Raw genomic sequence first — 16,435 nt, forward strand, 5'->3', positions numbered from 1 at the left:
GGCCAGCGGCCGAGAAGGAGGGTTTCTGCCAGGTGTCGTCTCAGGCACAGAGGGAAAGAGAGCTCTGGTGTCCGCTTCCCTCACCACTTACCCACGGCCTCTGCTAACCTCCTCCAGGGGCGCCGTGCAGCGCGCTCAGCCATCTCATCATGGAGAAGGGGGTTTCAAGACCACTACGGACCAACTCAACTTTTTTTTTTTTTTTTTTGCTTTTTAGGGCCACACCCGGGGCATGTGGAGTTCCCAGGCTAGGGGTCTAATTGGAGCTGTAGCCACAGGCCTACACCAGAGCCACAGCAACGCGGGATCCGAGCCGCGTTTGCAACCTACACCACAGCTCATGGCAACGCCAGATCCTTAACCCACTGAGCGGGGCCAGGGACTGAGCCCATAACCTCCTGGTTCCTAGTTGGGTTCGTTTCCACTGACCACAATGGAAGTCCCAATTTAACTTTTTAAAAAACAAACTTCCCAATTAGATTTCAAACAGCAATGGAGACCAGAAAAGAGACAAAGGCAACAGACGGCGTGTCCCAGCCCTCTGGGCCACAGGCATGTTCTCAAGGGGGTAGCGTCCCGTTTTCTGCCACCTGCCAGTCACTGAAACATTAACAGACGTCAAGATACACCTACATCTGTGAACAAAAATATCAACAATTGTGAAATCAGAAAATCCCAAGTTTTACTCACAGAACAGTGCGCACTTACTCCTGAAAATTACAAAGTACTAACTGGAAACAGCAGTATCATTTTGAAAAATGAGGTTTCCAGGCTTTTTACAACACCGTGAAGACACCGTTTAAAACAGCTAAGGTTGGAGTTCCCGACACAGCTCCGTGGTTAACAAATCTGACTAGGAACCATGAGGTTGTGGGTTCGATCCCTGGCCTCGCTCAGTGGGTTAAGGATGCAGTGTTGCGGTGAGCTGTGGTGTGCAGTCGCAGACGCGGCTCGGATCTGGCATTGCTCTGGCTCTGGCGTAGGCAAGTGGCTACAGCTCTGATTGGACTCCTAGCCTGGGAACCTCCATATGCCAAGGGAGCATTCAGAAACGGCAAAAAGACAACAAACAAAAAACCACAACAGAGCTAAGGGCGAAGTGGGAAAAGAAAATAAAGCTAAGTTCTAGGAACCTATGATGGGAGTGAAATCCAGAACGCGCAGGGAGGAAAGCTAGGACTCAGAGTAACAAGCACGACACCCCTTCCCCTGCTTGTCACCAAGCCAGGAAGAGCCGGCGACACCGGCAGCACGCGCACGCGCACTCTCACCTGGAATCCCGGTCTCGGTGTTTGTCTTTGGATTTCTTTTTCTTCTTTGACTTCTTGTGCTTCTTCACTTTAGGTTCTTCCAAAGGGCCCTTCTGGAAGCTTCTCCAGGCCTTCTTTTCCACGTGCCCGTCAGCGTTTTCCAGGCTCTCGTATCTCCGTTTCCGTGACTTGACATTTTCATGTTCATGGAACCGACCGGCGAGGTGACAGCCACTGTCCTCGGCTCCAAGGGCGGCCTTCTCGGGGCCGAACCTCTCTGGGTGCGGGTGTGGGTGCGGGTGGGGGGGCGGGGGCGGGGGCAGGGCGTGGGAGGGGCCCGCCCGGGGCCCGGGGAAGCGGTGCCGCTCCTTGTCCTTGGCGGCCAGCTCGTAGCCCTTCCTGCTCCGGTAGTGGTCCTTGTAGGGCCGGCTGCCGTAGGGCCCCGCGCGCTCGTACTCGCGGTCGGCGTGGAAAGGCTTCCAGTCGCGCAGCTCCCGCGCCGGGTACGGGGCGTACCTGTCGTGGTGGTGCCGGCACTTGGCCCAGCGCGTCCGGTCGGGGTAGTACTTCTCCCGGGCCCAGGCGTGCTCGCTCTCGGCGTGGTGGTACCGGCCCCACTCCTGCTCGGAGCCGCCCCTGCTGCGGGAGTGGTGGTGGCCGTAGCGGGCCAGGCTGAGCCGCTCGCCGCCGTGCGCGGGGTGGTGCGGGGCCGGGCCGCAGGGGTCGGGCCGGGGCCGCTCGGGCCGCTCGGGCCGGGGCCGCTTGCGGCGATGCTGCTCCTCCGTCCTGCTCCTGCTGCCCCGCGCGCGCTCGCCGCTGGACGAGCGGTCTCTGCGGCTGCGATAATGGCCCCGGTCGACTTTTCTGAGGCTGCTGATTTTCTCCGGAACCGGAGCCGGAACCGGCGACGGAGCCTGCGCCTTCGGGCTGGCCGCGCTCTCCGCTGCTCGGTCCCCGCCGCTCTGCTCGGGGCCCGTCTCCGCGAGGCGCTCTGCCCGCGGGTCTGAGGGCTGCGGAGGCGGAGGCGGCGCCTCGCCCGCGGGCAGCCCGGCGCTTGCAGGCGCCTCGGCGGCCGCGCCCCCCTCTCGGCTGAGAGCCGACAGCTCGGGCTCCCGGGGGTCCTCGGACCGCTCCGAGGGGCTGGGGCTCAACCTCCCCGCCGCTTCCGCAGCTGCCGAGTCCGGCGGTCGCTCTGTCACCAGCCCTTCGGCGTCCCGGGAAGGTTTGCTGGGACCGTGCGTGGAGGAGCTCGCAGGGTCAGCGAGCTGAGCGCGCGCATCGTCCCCGCCGGGGCTCTTGCTGACGGTGCAAAGGCTGCTGCTGCTGCTCGGCAAAGGCGCCTCGGGCTTTGCCGCACTGTTTTCAGAGGCTTCTTTGGTAGAGTTGATGCTGGGCTCCGACGGCGGCGAAGCCTTCTTCGACGTGCTGCTAAGACTCGCCACGGTCTCGGGGTTCTCCGGGGCATCCGGGGCAGGGCTACCTGCCGCCAGCTCGGCGGCGGGCTCCTCCGCAGGGCTCTCCTCCGCCCCCGGCGAACTGCAGCCCCAGCAAAAGAGAAAAATCAACCCTTTACCGCTTGGCTCTCTGGGTTTTTGTCAATGGCTTACAAACACTTCAGATCATTTACTAAACACTGTACGGCGTTACCGTATCAAATTTAAACCTAATACTGGACTTACCATTTTTGCAAACTTCAAAATTTCTCATTTAATAAAAATACCAAAAACTCACATCGAGTCTATTCCATTTTTCAGCAATAGTAATTCTGTAGTTCTAAGCGCCTTCTGTTTTCAGATCTACTTCTTTTTGGGGCGTGGCGGGGGGGGGGTGATGAAGGAGAAAAAGAGTAGCTTTACCGCCTTGCCAGGCAAAGTGGGACACAGCAGGCTCATGGCTTCAGTTGTTAACTTCTTCTTAATAACTAAGTCTGAACCATCAAAGAGTCAAACAATGATGGGCCTCTTGCTTTTCCTCTGGATCCCTTTTCTATGCATTTTCTCAGAACCTCGAAAGTAGAGGAGCCTCCAAACAGAGCCAGTAGCTCCCTGAATTATCTATTAACTGTGAGGGGGTCACTGAGGCTTTAGAAAAACTTTCTGGGAGTTCCTATTGCGGCTCAGCAGGTTACAAACCAGAATAGTACGCATGAGGAGGCAGGTTCGATCCCTGGCCCTGCTCAGTGGGTTAAGGATCCGACATTGCCGTGAGCTCTGGCAGACTCAGCTCGGATCCCAAGCTGCTACTGCTGTGGCTGTGGTGTAAGCCAGCAGCTCCGATTCGACCCCTAGCCTGGGAACTTCCATATGCTGCAGGTATGACTGTTAAAAGCAAAAAAAGAAAAACTTTGTAGTAAAAGAACCGGCTCAGTGGTTAATGAATCCAACTAGGAACCATGAGGTTGCAGGTTCGATCCCTGGCCTTGCTCAGTGGGTTAAGGATCTGGCGTTGCCGTGAGCTGTGGTGTAGGCTGCAGACATGGCTCGGATCCCATGTTGCTGTGGCTCTGGTGTAGGCCGACTGGACCCCTAGCCTGGGAATCTCCATATGCCGAGGGAGCGGCCCTAGAAAAGGCAACAAGACAAAAAAAAAAAGCGCCTTCTATTTTCAGATCTACTTGTTTTTGGGGGGTGGCGGAGGGGATGAGGAGAAAAAGAGTAGCCTTGCTTTTTTGGGGTGGGGGGCGCATGCCTGTGGCATGTGGAAGTTCCTGGGCCAGGAACTGAACCTGTGCCATAGGAGCGACCCAAGCCATGGCAGTGACAATGCCAGATTCTTGACCCACTGCGCCACAAAACTTCTAACTCTGCCTTGTTTTCAAAGGATTCTCGGGATTAATTCAAGCTGCCAGAAAACAAGAAAAACCCTAGCAGCCCCCCTTTTCAGCAGGTGACTATCTGAGAGAGAGAAGACCTGTGAAGGCAACACAGACAGGTGGCCTAGAGCATGGCAGCACGTGACGTTAGGACGCAGGCCCAGCTGGGTCTGCGTGTTTACAGCCCTCAGCAGTGATGCCCTCGCGAGTTACATCTGCAGACGAGCTAAGCGGGACTAGCAGGGGCACGGGGGGCACCACCGTGCAAGCCACAGGGGCTCCAGCTGGTCCATCTTTAGGTCTATGGGGGATGCATGCCCTCTGCCTCAGGACTCACTCTGCTCCGCTCTCCCAGGCGAGCACTCCTAACAGCAGCTCTTGGTCAGGGCACACCCGCCCACAGGGGCCCTTCTGAGATGCGGGGTGCATTCTTGGTTGCCCCCATGACGGGGGAGCCCCACTAGCACGAGTCAGGGGGCAGGGCAGGCAGCCCCACGTAGCAAAGCATCTCTCACCCCATCTCCCGATGTTCACGGGGTTTTTGAAAACCCCAGTTCTACTGCGGGCTGTTTCATGGACACAACTACAGTGTCATCTAAAGACGGTCAGAACTTGGCCAAAAGCTGCCCGCCAGAAGCACTAACTGCGCAGCTGTTCACGGAGGCCTGTGCGCCCCAGCTGTATCCTGCAGTAGCGCTGTCCCAGAGCTGCTGGCGTGCGGAGGGCCACTGCCTTAGAAGCCCTTCCTTCTGCTCTCATTCTAGTACACTGAGGTCAATATACTGACTCCTTTTTAAGTGTGGTGTTGGACTGTCTTAACTACGAATTCCAGAATTCTTGAGGAAGCATCACCAAGTCTTTGCTACCGGCTGGCAGTGAGAAGCCCTGCCCTGTCACCTTCACCCATCTCCAGATGCTTGTCATTAAGGAGACTGAGTCAAGTTCAGATGTGTGCTAAGAACACCCCCCAGCCGAGAGGCGAGCTCTGCCAGGGAAGGAGACGTGACCCGGAGGACAGCAGGCTCCCATGGACTAACAGCCCCAGATAAATTTTACTTTCCTAAAAGGAAAATCAGTAAATTCTGCAGATCATTATTCACATCATTCGAGGATCCAAAAGGATCATGGTAAGACTTCCACTGAGGAGTTCCCGTCATGGCTCAGGAGTTAACGAACCCGACTAGCATCCATGAGGACATGAGTTTGAATCCTGGCCTCGCTCAGTGGGTTAAGGATCCGGTGGTGCCATTAGCTGTGGTGTAGGTTGCAGACACGGCTCGGATCTGGTGTAGCTGTGGCTGTGGTGTAGGCCGGCAGCTACAGCTCCAATTCGACCCCTAGCCTGGGAACCTCCATATGCCGCAGGTGCGGCCCTAAGAAGACAAAGACAGAAAGAATTCCACTGAGCTGACACAGGGACACATCCAGAGTCCACCGTGCCCTCCAGTCCCGCCGTCCCATTCCCTCGGGAGGGTCGTCTTACCTCGTCTCATCTGCGGAGCCTTGCGCTCTGGTGCTGAGTTTGAAGGTCTCTAAGACTCTGTCTTCTGGGAGAGGTGGCAGAGGAGCAGGCATCAGCTACAATAAAAAACACACTCAGCTCTAGGTGCCTTCGGAAACGCAGCCACGTGGAAACCCACCACCAGCCGGAGAGGAGGCGCCCCCACCCCGCCCGCCCTGCGCTCACCTTCGCGGGGAGACCGTTTGCCTTGGAGAAGGGGTTTTCTGGGTGCAGAGCCGGCTGGACCGGGCAGCCCGCCCCATCGGAAGGCAGGCCGTTCTCTTTCGGGTCACTGTCTGTACTAGGAGCACCATTGAGGGCCACGGGCAGCTCGAGCAGCTCGTGCGGAGGGGCCTCGGCGGCGGTGGCATCGGGAGGAGCAGGAGAGCGCGCGCTCTCGGCGGGGCCCAGGCCGTTCTCCTTGCCCAGGCCCTTGGCCTCCTCGTCAGACTCTTCCGACGACTCGGCGCCGTAGGGCACCAGCAGGCTGGAGCTCAGCCTGGACTTGCCGTTCATCACGGGCTTGGAGCAGGCCTCGGGCGGGCCGAGCTGCTTGGCTGCCCTGCCGGCGGCGGGCGGCGGGGCTGCGCGCGAGGTAGACTGCAGAGCGGAGGGCGCGGTGGCGGTGGCGGCGGGCGCGGGCTTGGCGGGGCCCTCCGGGGAGCCGCCGTGCGGGTCGGGCTGAGGTGGGCCCTGGCGCACAGGCAGCTTGTTGTGGATGCTGATGGTGATCTTCTGCTTCTTGGGATGGTCCGGAAGAACGGAGGGCCTGCCGACGGACCAGTTCGGGACGGGCGTCGAGGCGGTCACGGGCGCAGCCCGGTTAGCCGCGGCGCTCCCGTGAGGGCCGGACATGGAGCTGCTCGGCGTCTCTTTCAACGGCCCTGGTCCCGTGCCGTTCAGGTGAGGGGGGTTCTGGAAACGAGGAGACCAGGGTCAGGGGAGAGCTCCCGAGACAGCCACAGACTCGGGGGCCTCTCCCCTTTGGGGATGTTTTTCTTTTTAGGAACAAGTTTCATGCACCTAGAAACACCGCCGCCTCTGGCGGGGGCCTGCCTCCCACCAAACTTGCACCGGCCACGGTTTTCTGGTAATTTCTTTCTGACAAAAAGGGGTAACCATTTTTTTTTTTTTTTTTGGTCAGAAAACCAACATCACACCAAATCCTTTCCGCTCCAATCTGACAGAAACAAGCAGGCCCGTGGGCACGGAGTCACACAGCTTCTTGGATGGCTGCCTGGGGGCCCGCCGCTGTCCGGGCAGAAGGCAGTGCCGGCCAGCATGCCCGCGGGAAGGTCTACAGGCCAAGGGAGCAAGGGAGCTGGTCACGCGGGCGGACACCCTCGCTAAGCCTTCCCTGCCCCCGTGATCCCCGACTCCTGCTCACAGTGATTTTGCTCCCAATTCAGATTTCAACTTTTGCGGCTATAACCCAAAGCTTGCAAACTGGTGGTTGTGGGTGAAATCTGATTCATAGATGATTTGTTTGGCCTTCAAAATGTTGTTCTTTGCTTTTGTTTTTTTAGGGCCGCACCCGCAGCATATGGACGTTCCCAGGCTAGGGGTCGCATCAGAGCTATGGCTGCCAGCCTACACAACAGCCACAGCCACGCCAGATCCGAGCTGCGTCTGCGACCTACATACACCACAGATCACGGCAACACTGGATGCCTAACCCACCGAGCGAGGCCAGGAATCAAACCCGCATCCTCATGGATACTAGTCGGATTCACTTCCACTGTGCCACAAAGGGAACTCCCCAAAATGTTTTTTTAGATATCTGAATGAGCTGCTATCTTAATACTGGAAGGCTTCATAGTTAAAAACAAAAAAAAACCTCTTGAAAAATCAATAGCCGTCACCCCTCCACACAGGGCACGTGCTCTCCCGTTGGCCAGCGTCCCGCTGTCACAGTCAAGCAAAGCTCAGTGCAGGAGCCTGTGGCCTGTCCAGCTCCCTAAGGCACTGAATCTGTGACTGCGGCTATATTCCAAAGGCTGCCCAAGGTCCATAAAAGACAGCATACATGGACAACTTGTTTGCCAATTCAAAACAGACTCAAACTGGAAGGCTGTTAGGACACTGCAGCCGAGACGACAGGAATTATTCCAAAATGCACACGGATAGTCCAACACATCTGCAATCTCAACACCAAAGTGCAGCGAGAGTGAGGCCTCCACGAAGGCCTTGGAGCGCCACATGAAGCGGGCACCCGCCCATTCTCCCCGAGAAGCCAGCAGGGAGTGTGGACAGATCCAGTCGGACAGCGGACAGAAATGCCACAGGAAGAGCTGAATGGATACAACGCAAGTGTTCCTTCTGTCAAAGCAGCACTCACTCTCCTGGAAACCAGCATCACCCAAGAACCCCCGGTATTTAACCCACGAGGTGAATGAAATCCAAACCAAGAGCTGACACCATCTCCAACGTTTCACCGACTTTCTTCTTGATCACGACGTTCACCCCGGGATTTTCTGCGTCTCCGAATAGCTTCTGACAAACGGCTTGAAGAGACGTTTTCGACAAGCAATGCAGCTGGAAGTCCGCGACGCTGGCCAGAGGCTGAGGGACAAAGGCCAGGATGCGCGTCTGCCCGAGGAACGTACCTTTATCATGTGAGAGGGAAGCTGTGGTCCGATAAACCCTGAGGCTGCCTGCTTGCTGCTGACAACCCGCTGACTGAGGACGGGCCGGGGAGAGGACTGGCCGGGGCTGTGGGCGGAATGAGTAAGGTCGCCTCCGTTCTTCACATCGTGGGACCTAGGACGGAGAGGACAGCGCTCAGGGGGGCCTGGGACCTCTCCCCAGACAGACCCAGTACACCCTGATCAGGCAGCTGGCTGGGACGCCAGGAGGTGTAGACCACAGGCAGGGTCCCCGTGAGGTCAAGGCCGGCTTCAGGGGCTCAGATCAGGAGACAGCAGGATAAATGGGCAGATGGTATTTTTTTTCTCATTTTTTAAAGTTTTATAGTAGTTAATTTATAATGTGATCATTTCTGTTGAACAACAAGGCGACTCAGTTATACACCTATCTATTTTTAGATTTTTTTTATCTAACCTTTGTTCTTTTTCTTTTTAGGGCCGCAGCCGCAGCATATGGAGGTTCCCAGGCTAGGGGTCAAATGAGAGCTACAGCTGCCGGCCTACACCACAGCTCACGGCAACACCGGATCCTTAACCCACGGAGTGGGGCCAGGGATTGAATCCGTGTCCTCATGGATCCTAGTAGGGTTTTTTACCACTGAACCACAACAGGAACTTCCAATTTAACTTTTTAAATAACAAACTTCTCCATCAGATTTCAAACGGAAATGGAGGCCAGAAACGAGACAAAGGCAAAGGCAACAAGTGATGGTCTCAGCCCTCCGGAGTCCAGCATCCTCAAGGATACTAGTCGGGTTCAAAACCCACCGGGCCGCAGTGGGAACTCCTGAGCCTTTCGAAGCTGACCGCAGAATACTCGGGAGAGCCCCCTGTGCTGTACAGCAGGTCCCCGTTCCACCTATGGTAGCGAGCACAGGGCAAATGGTACTTCTAACCGTGTGTTCTGAGGATGCCCCTATCTGGAAGCTATCTTCCTTCTGTTTATTTATGTTTTTCTAATTATAAACACGTATTATCATAGAAAACTCTAATATCCTAAAAAGTCATAAACAAACACACCATGCCTGACCTCACCCCTTCGAGCCACCTACTATTCCGGTTTAGCGGATCATCCTGCAGGCTCTGGCCTATACGGATGTCTACGTGCCAACATGGCAAATTTCAAACCACTTTTCTTCCATACATAGAGCACTGTGTCATATCATCTTTTAAAAGTTTTTAGTAAAAATCATTTTTTTTCTTTTTTGCTTCTTTTTTTCCCCCTTAGGGCCACACCCACGGCATATGGAAATCCCTGGGCTGGGGGGGAATTGGCGCTACAGCTGCCAGCCTATGCGACAGCCACAGCCACGCTGGATCTGAGCTGCGTCTGCGACCCACACCACAGCTCATGGCAACGCCGGCTCCTTAACCCACTGAGTGAGGTCAGGGATTGACCACGTCCTCATGGACACTAGTTGGGTTCGTTAATGCTGAGCCACATGGGAGCTCCTAAAAAGCACTTTCAATAGCTGCACTGTATTTCAACATGGATGGGCTCCAATTTACATGCTCTTCTGCTGTTGTTGGAAATTTCAGGATGTTTTAATTTCCAGCTACTACAAACAAACACCCTGGAGCACACTATTCCAGGCCATACATTTCTGGAAATGGACTTAGCGAGTCAGAGCTGCAGCAACAGCGGGGTTGCTGGTGCTGGCCCAAGCCTGGCCCGGGAAGGGGACTGGCTGCCTGTGCTCAATGGCAGAGAGATGACTGCACCCAGGTTCTCAAGAGTCCCCTTCCCAGGGCCTCTACTCACTGGCCCCATGGCCCACAGGCCCCCCGGCCCCGGGTCTGCTGCCAGCAGCAGAAGCTTGCCCCCGCGGCTACCACATTCTGCACGTTTCTTTGTTAATCTGCCAAAGAGCTGGGGAGCTAAATCAAACTCATGGTCTACACTCAAGAACTGCCTTCCTACCCCTCCCTGCATCATTAAGGTGCTATTTAGACAAACGACGCTGAATTTAAATATGCTGAGGAGATGAAGAGAAATGACGTAACAGAAACGGTGAAAACTAGCTTTCCTGACAATACCTGATGTAAAAGAGAACATAGGCTTGTTGGCTGAGTACCGATCTAATGTCACTGGTGGATACGATGGAGTCATTCATTTGGTACCAGAGGCCATTGCTAGCCTGCAAGAGAGCCAATAAAAGAGACGTCAGATACAACCGGGTAAACAGGGAGTAGCCATCCAGCAACCCAGAGAAATGTAAGAAAAATGGACTTCTGGAGTTCCCTGGTAGCCTAACGGTTAAGGATTCGGTATTGTCACCGCTATGTCTCAGGTTTGATGCCTGGCCCAGAAACTTCCACGTGCCACAAGCACAGCCAGAAAAGAAAAGAAAAGAAAAATAAGCTTTCATGTGTTTTGTTTTGTTTGGCTGCACCCAGAGCATATGGAAGTTCCCGGGCCCGGGATCAAACCTGCAACACGGTAGTGACCAGAGTCACAGCAGTGAGGCCAGATCCTTAACCTGCTGAGCCACACAGGAAGTCCAAGGGCTCTCACATTTTAACTGCGAGAGCCCCACTCTTCCTCGCTGGAACACCAGGGCTATCTTACTTTACTTAATGTAACAATGATAGTTATTAGCAAAATCCACACGGCTTACTTTTATGTAGCAGAAGTAATGGCCAGCATGGCAATTAAAACCAGTGTGCACCAGCACTGCATACAAGACGTAGACAATCGGTTCGCCATTTGGCTGAGACATGTATGGTCGGATATCGAGATACTCCGGATATTTCACATCCTACACAGGAATGGAGAGAGGAAAAAGGAGGATCATTTCCGAAGGCAAATCATCCTACACAGGCAGGTGCAAGGCAGGGGACGGACCCACAGAGCACCATACCCCACGATGTTCCAGCAGAAACCTAACAGGCCAGAGACAGAATACACCCAGAGCATACCTGCATCTAAGTGTCTTTTTAATGCAATCCCACTCATTTCTTTCTCTCTTTTAAACAATAAGGATCCACATTAAGTGAATTCTCCCAATCCATCAGAGGAGACACTAACAAGCATAACTCTGGACTTGAGTCACTTCTTTTTAAGAATTCAGCAAGGACTGTTTCTTGGGCATGCTACTGAATTTCTGACCACTTTCGATATTCAGAAAGTAGAAAGATAATGGGAAAATTCAGCGTACTACCAACCAGAAAACAAACTTTGATGAAATAACAGCAAGATCTGGCAGGAAAACCCTCTTTGGATTTGAAATGACACGAGCCCTCCCTGCATCCACGCATGGCCGTCACCGACCATGAAGCCCACATGCAGACCAGCTGCATCTTCAGAAAGGCTAACCAGCTAAATGATATAGAAAAAAACACATACGCTCATAAACACACCTGTCAAACTCCTAGCTCAATTCTCTGACATTTTTTTCCATGACCAAGTGCTGGAAGATCTTAGAAAACCCAGTAATAAAACTGTTCGATTTAGCTGCTGACACTTAAGCCATGAAGGGCTTGACAGAAACAGTTATCAATAATGTTATTTACTTACCTTAGCAATTTTTCCACCAGTAAAATTTGCAAAACGTTTCAGAGAAAGTGTCAGAACATTAGAGGATCTGTGTATAGTGAACCTCTTTGAAGCTGGAACCATCTTTTTACATCTTGGAAAAAAACAGAAACAGAGGATTAAAATGATGAATTTTTTTTGAATGTGGTTTTTTAGTCTTTCCCTTGTTATTTCCGTGAAACATTCCAAATGCAGTTGCTCAAAGAAGGCTACAGATGAGAAACACCACAGCTTTTAATCAACAGAGAAAATACTAAAAATTACAATACAGGGGAAATCGCTCAACAAGCACGAAAGAAAAAAGGACAGTTCTGAAATGCCATGTAATACAGGTCACTGATAATGTAAGTCGGGCCAAACTAAGTTTCTCTCAATTCAAAGCAAAGCGAAAAACCAGCTGGTACAATTCTGTGAAAACAGAGCCCAGATACCAAAGGAAGAAAGTAAAGGCTAGAAAAGTCCATGGAGCTTAAACAAAGGAGACGTCCCCACGGTCCTGAGAGCAAGGGCGCCTTCTGCACCACAAAATGAACCCAGGCGCTCACACTCCCATTCTGGCACTTTTTTTAACAATAAGTTTAATTTATTATGATTATAATATATATTTCTTGGCTGCACTCACCCACATGGAAGTTCCTGGGCCAGAGATCAAATCCGAGCCACAGCTGCAACCTACACCACAGCTGAGACAATGCTAGATCCTTGACCCACAGCGGTGGGCCAGTAAGTATTTTTAAATTAAGGTTTGTACACTGTTTTTTTAGACATGATGCTATGACACACTTAACAGGTTACAGTGAAGTGCAGACAGAGCTTTTTTATGTGCTAGGAAATGAAAAAATCCACTTGACTAGCTTTGAGGTTCGCTTTATTGTGTTTGTTTGGGAACCAAACCCTCACTCTCCCCAAGATTTATCTGTACCCTATAACAATGATTTTTATCTGTATTTCCTAACTTAAAAATGAAAATCTGGAATTCCTGTCGTGGCTGAGCAGAATCTAACATCCATGAGGACGCAGGTTCGATCCCTGGCCTCGCTCAGTGGGTTAAGGATCTGGCATTGCCATGAGCTGTGGTGTGGGTCACAGACATGGCTCGAATCCAGCGTTGCTGTGGCTGTGCTGTAGGCTGTCGGCTACAGTTCTGATATGACCCCTAGCCTGGGAACTTCCGTATGCTGCAGGTGTGGTCCTTAAAAAAGAAAAAAAAAAGACTACTTAAAACATATGAAGCAAGGCTTTTTAAAAATAAGCTGTCTTGGGAGTTTCCGTCATGGCACAGCGGAAACGAATCTGACTAGGAACCATAAGGTTGCAGGTTCGATCCCTGGCCTCCCTCAGTGGGTTAATGATCCGGCGTTGCCGTGAGCTGTGGTGTAGGTCGCAGATGTGGCCTGGATCCCCGGTTGCTGTGGCTATGGCACAGGCCGGCAGCTGTAGCTCTGATTTGACCCCTAGCCTGGGAACCTCCATATGCCGTGGGTGTGACCCTAAAAAACAAGCAAAAAAAGAAAACAAGTTCTCTTGACTTTATGGGGACACAAAACAGGATAATTAAAAGTCAAGGTTTCTAGAAGAAACTATCCCAACTCCTGGGAAACAACCACATTAAAGAGAGATCCTTAACCACTCCGGGAGAAAAGTGACTCCCCACTCACCCCAACCTGTCATACTGTGTGCCCCTCACTCACCCCAACCTGTCATACTGTGCCCCCAGCCATACCTCACAGGCTACAGCCCTCACCGGGGGCAAGTGGCTACCTTCCCTCTCCCTCCCACCAGCCTCCCCGGGCCCCTGAGGGCACAAGGGTGCACACCTCTAACCAGTGTAAACATTGAGATGCTATGTGCTCTGGCCCTGAAGGAATAGAGACCCAGTGTCTCCACAAACTGGAAGCTACAGGGACTCTCAGTGGGCTGGTCACACACCAAACTTTCTTAAACCAAGCGATCCACGGCAACTGCCACCCACAAGTGCCGTGCCCCCCCAACCCCCCTGCAGCGGCCACCTGTACCACCCTCCGTACTTGCTGCACTTGTAGGAGTTTTCTCCATCAAGCTGTTCCGGCTTCACAAACTGCTCCAATGCCTTGGTGACGCTCTGAGCAGCCTGGGACAGAAAAGCATCAACACCATGTTATCACTGTCACTTGTTGGGGGAAAAAACAAGACAACTAGAAAGTATAAAAGCAAATATGGGAGTTCCTGTCGTGGCTCAGTGGTTGGCAGATCCGACTGGGAACCATGAGGTTGCAGGTTCGATCCCTGGCCTTGCTCAGTGGGTTGGGGATCCGGCGTTGCCGTGAGCTGTGGTGTGGGTCGCAGACGCGGCTCGGATCCCGCGTTGCTGTGGCTCTGGCGTAGGCTGGTGGCTACAGCTCTGATTAGACCTCTAGCCTGGGAACCTCCATATGCCGCGGGAGCAGCCCTGGAAAAAAAAGGATGAAAAAAAAAAAAAGCAAATGTGAATTTTTACCAAAAAAGAAAATTTACTTTTATTATGATGCTCACTGTTATGCATGTACACACCAAATTATTTCCCCTCCCATTAAAAAAAGGAGCAAGGGAACCCTCCTACACTGTCGGTGGGAATATAAGTTGGTACGACCGCTATGGAAAACAGATCAACTACCATATGATCCAGCAATCCCACTCCTGGGCGTATAATATCCACACAAAACTACAATACAAAAAGATGCATGCACCTCTATGTTCATAGCAGCACTATGCACAATAGCCACGATACGGAAACAACTTAAATGTCCACTGATAGACAACAGGTTAAGAAGATGTGGTGCATATACAAAGTGGAATACTACTCAGCCATAACAAAAGAACGAAATAATGCCGTTTGCAGCAACATGGATGCAACTACAGATTCTCATTCTAAGAGAATAAGTCAGAAAGAAGACAGGAATTCCCGTCATGGCTTAGTGGTTAACGAACCCGACTAGGATCCATGAGGACACAGTTTTGATTCCTGACCTCGCTTAGTGGGTTAGGGATCCCGCATTGCGGGGAGCTGTGGTGTAGGTCACAGACGCGGCTTGGATCCTCCGTGGCTGTGGCTGTGGCTGTGGCCAGCAGCTGTAGCTCCTATTCAACCCCTAGCCTGGGGACTTCCATATGCCGAGGGTGCAGCCTTAAAAAGCCAAAAAAAAGAAAAGAATTAGGGGAGTTCCCGTCGTGGCGCAGTGGTTAACAAATCTGACTAGGAACCATGACGTTTCGGGTTCGGTCCCTGCCCTTGCTCAGTGGGTTAACGATCCGGCGTTGCCGTGAGCTGTAGTGTAGGTTGCAGACGCGGCTCGGATTCCACGTTGCTGTGGCTCTGGTGTAGGCTGGTGGCTACAGCTCCAATTCAACCCCTAGCCTGGGAACCTCCATATGCTGCGGGAGCGGCCCAAGAAATAGCAAAAAAAAAAGAAAAGAAAGAGAAAGACAAATACCGTATGATACCACTTATATGTGGAATCTAAAATGTGGCACATGGCGTTCCGTCATGGCTCAGTGGTTAACGAATCCGACTAGGAACCATGAGGTTTTGGGTTCGATCCCTGGACTCACTCAGTGGGTTAAGGATCTGGAATTGCTGTGAGCTGTGGTGTAGGTTGCAGACGTGGCTCGTGGCTTGGATCCTGCGTTGCTGTGGCTCCAGCATAGGCTAGCAGCTACAGCTCCGATCCGACCCCTAGCCTGGGAACCTCCATAGGCCGAGGGAGCAGCCCAAGAAAATAGCAAAAAGACAAAAAAAAAAAAAAAAAAAGACAAAAAAAAAAAAAGTGGCACAAATGAACCTACCTACAGAACAGAAACAGACTCACATAGACAAACAGACTTGTGGTTACCTCAGGGAGGGGACGGGGAGGGAGAGGAATGGACTGAGAGTCTGGGGTCAGTAGATGCAAACTACTGTAATTAGAAAGGCTAAGCAATGAGGTCCTACTGCACAGCACAGGGAACTATATCCAATATCTTGTGACAGAACATGATAGAAGGTAACGTAAGAACAAGAACGTGCCTATGTATGACTGGGTCACTCTGCTGAAGAGCAGAAATCGACACAACACTGTAATCAACTGCACTTTAATTTTAAAACTTTCTAAAAAAAAGAGCAGATTTTTTTTCTTTTCTTTTTGTCTTTTTAGGGCTGCACCTGCGGCATATGGAAGTTCCCAGGCTAGCGGCAGAATCAGAGCTACAGCTGCCAGCCTACACCACAGCCACAGCAACGCCAGATCTGAGCCACTTCTGTGACCTACGCCACAGCAGCTCATAGCAACGCCAGATCCTTAACCAACTGAACAAGGCCAGAGATCAAACCTGGATACTAGTCAGGTTCATTACCACTGAGCCAGGACAGGAACTCCAAAAAAGAACAGATTAAAGTTAACATAAATACGTGAAGAGGTTGCTTGCTGCAGCATTATTTAAATAGCATAAAAGTGGAAACAAGCCAAGCATCTACCAGAGAGGATCTCCATACACAGAAGGAAGCCCAGGCAAAACGAAATGGACACAGCAAGTGGCCAAATAGACCAAAGGTGTAATCCCATTCCTATAAACAGTAAGTAAGTGCTCTGGGACAGTTTACATCAAACTCTTATCAAGAGTTCATTCTGAGGGGCTGGGTCTTACATATCTCTGCACTATTTCTAACTTTTCTCATCAGCATGTATTATGCTTGTACTC

General features: G+C 52.3%; 1 long non-coding RNA gene across 4 annotated transcripts in view; it reads right to left on the reverse strand.

Moving 5' to 3' along the window:
• The window catches only part of USP42, a 45,922-nt gene that overhangs the window by 4,499 nt on the left and 24,988 nt on the right, over nucleotides 1-16,435 (reverse strand). For all 4 annotated transcript variants that reach the window (XR_002342221.1, XR_002342219.1, XR_002342220.1 and 1 more), the window contains 8 exons: nucleotides 13,771-13,853; nucleotides 11,726-11,837; nucleotides 10,827-10,967; nucleotides 10,246-10,346; nucleotides 8,170-8,323; nucleotides 5,750-6,478; nucleotides 5,546-5,640; nucleotides 1,272-2,786 (listed from right to left, as the gene is read on the reverse strand). This is a non-coding gene — a long non-coding RNA (ubiquitin specific peptidase 42). The remainder of the gene's footprint in view (nucleotides 1-1,271; nucleotides 2,787-5,545; nucleotides 5,641-5,749; nucleotides 6,479-8,169; nucleotides 8,324-10,245; nucleotides 10,347-10,826; nucleotides 10,968-11,725; nucleotides 11,838-13,770; nucleotides 13,854-16,435) is intronic.

The sequence above is a fragment of the Sus scrofa genome, chromosome 3 (assembly GCF_000003025.6).
Source record: "Sus scrofa isolate TJ Tabasco breed Duroc chromosome 3, Sscrofa11.1, whole genome shotgun sequence".
NCBI classification, from domain to species: Eukaryota; Metazoa; Chordata; class Mammalia; order Artiodactyla; family Suidae; genus Sus; species Sus scrofa.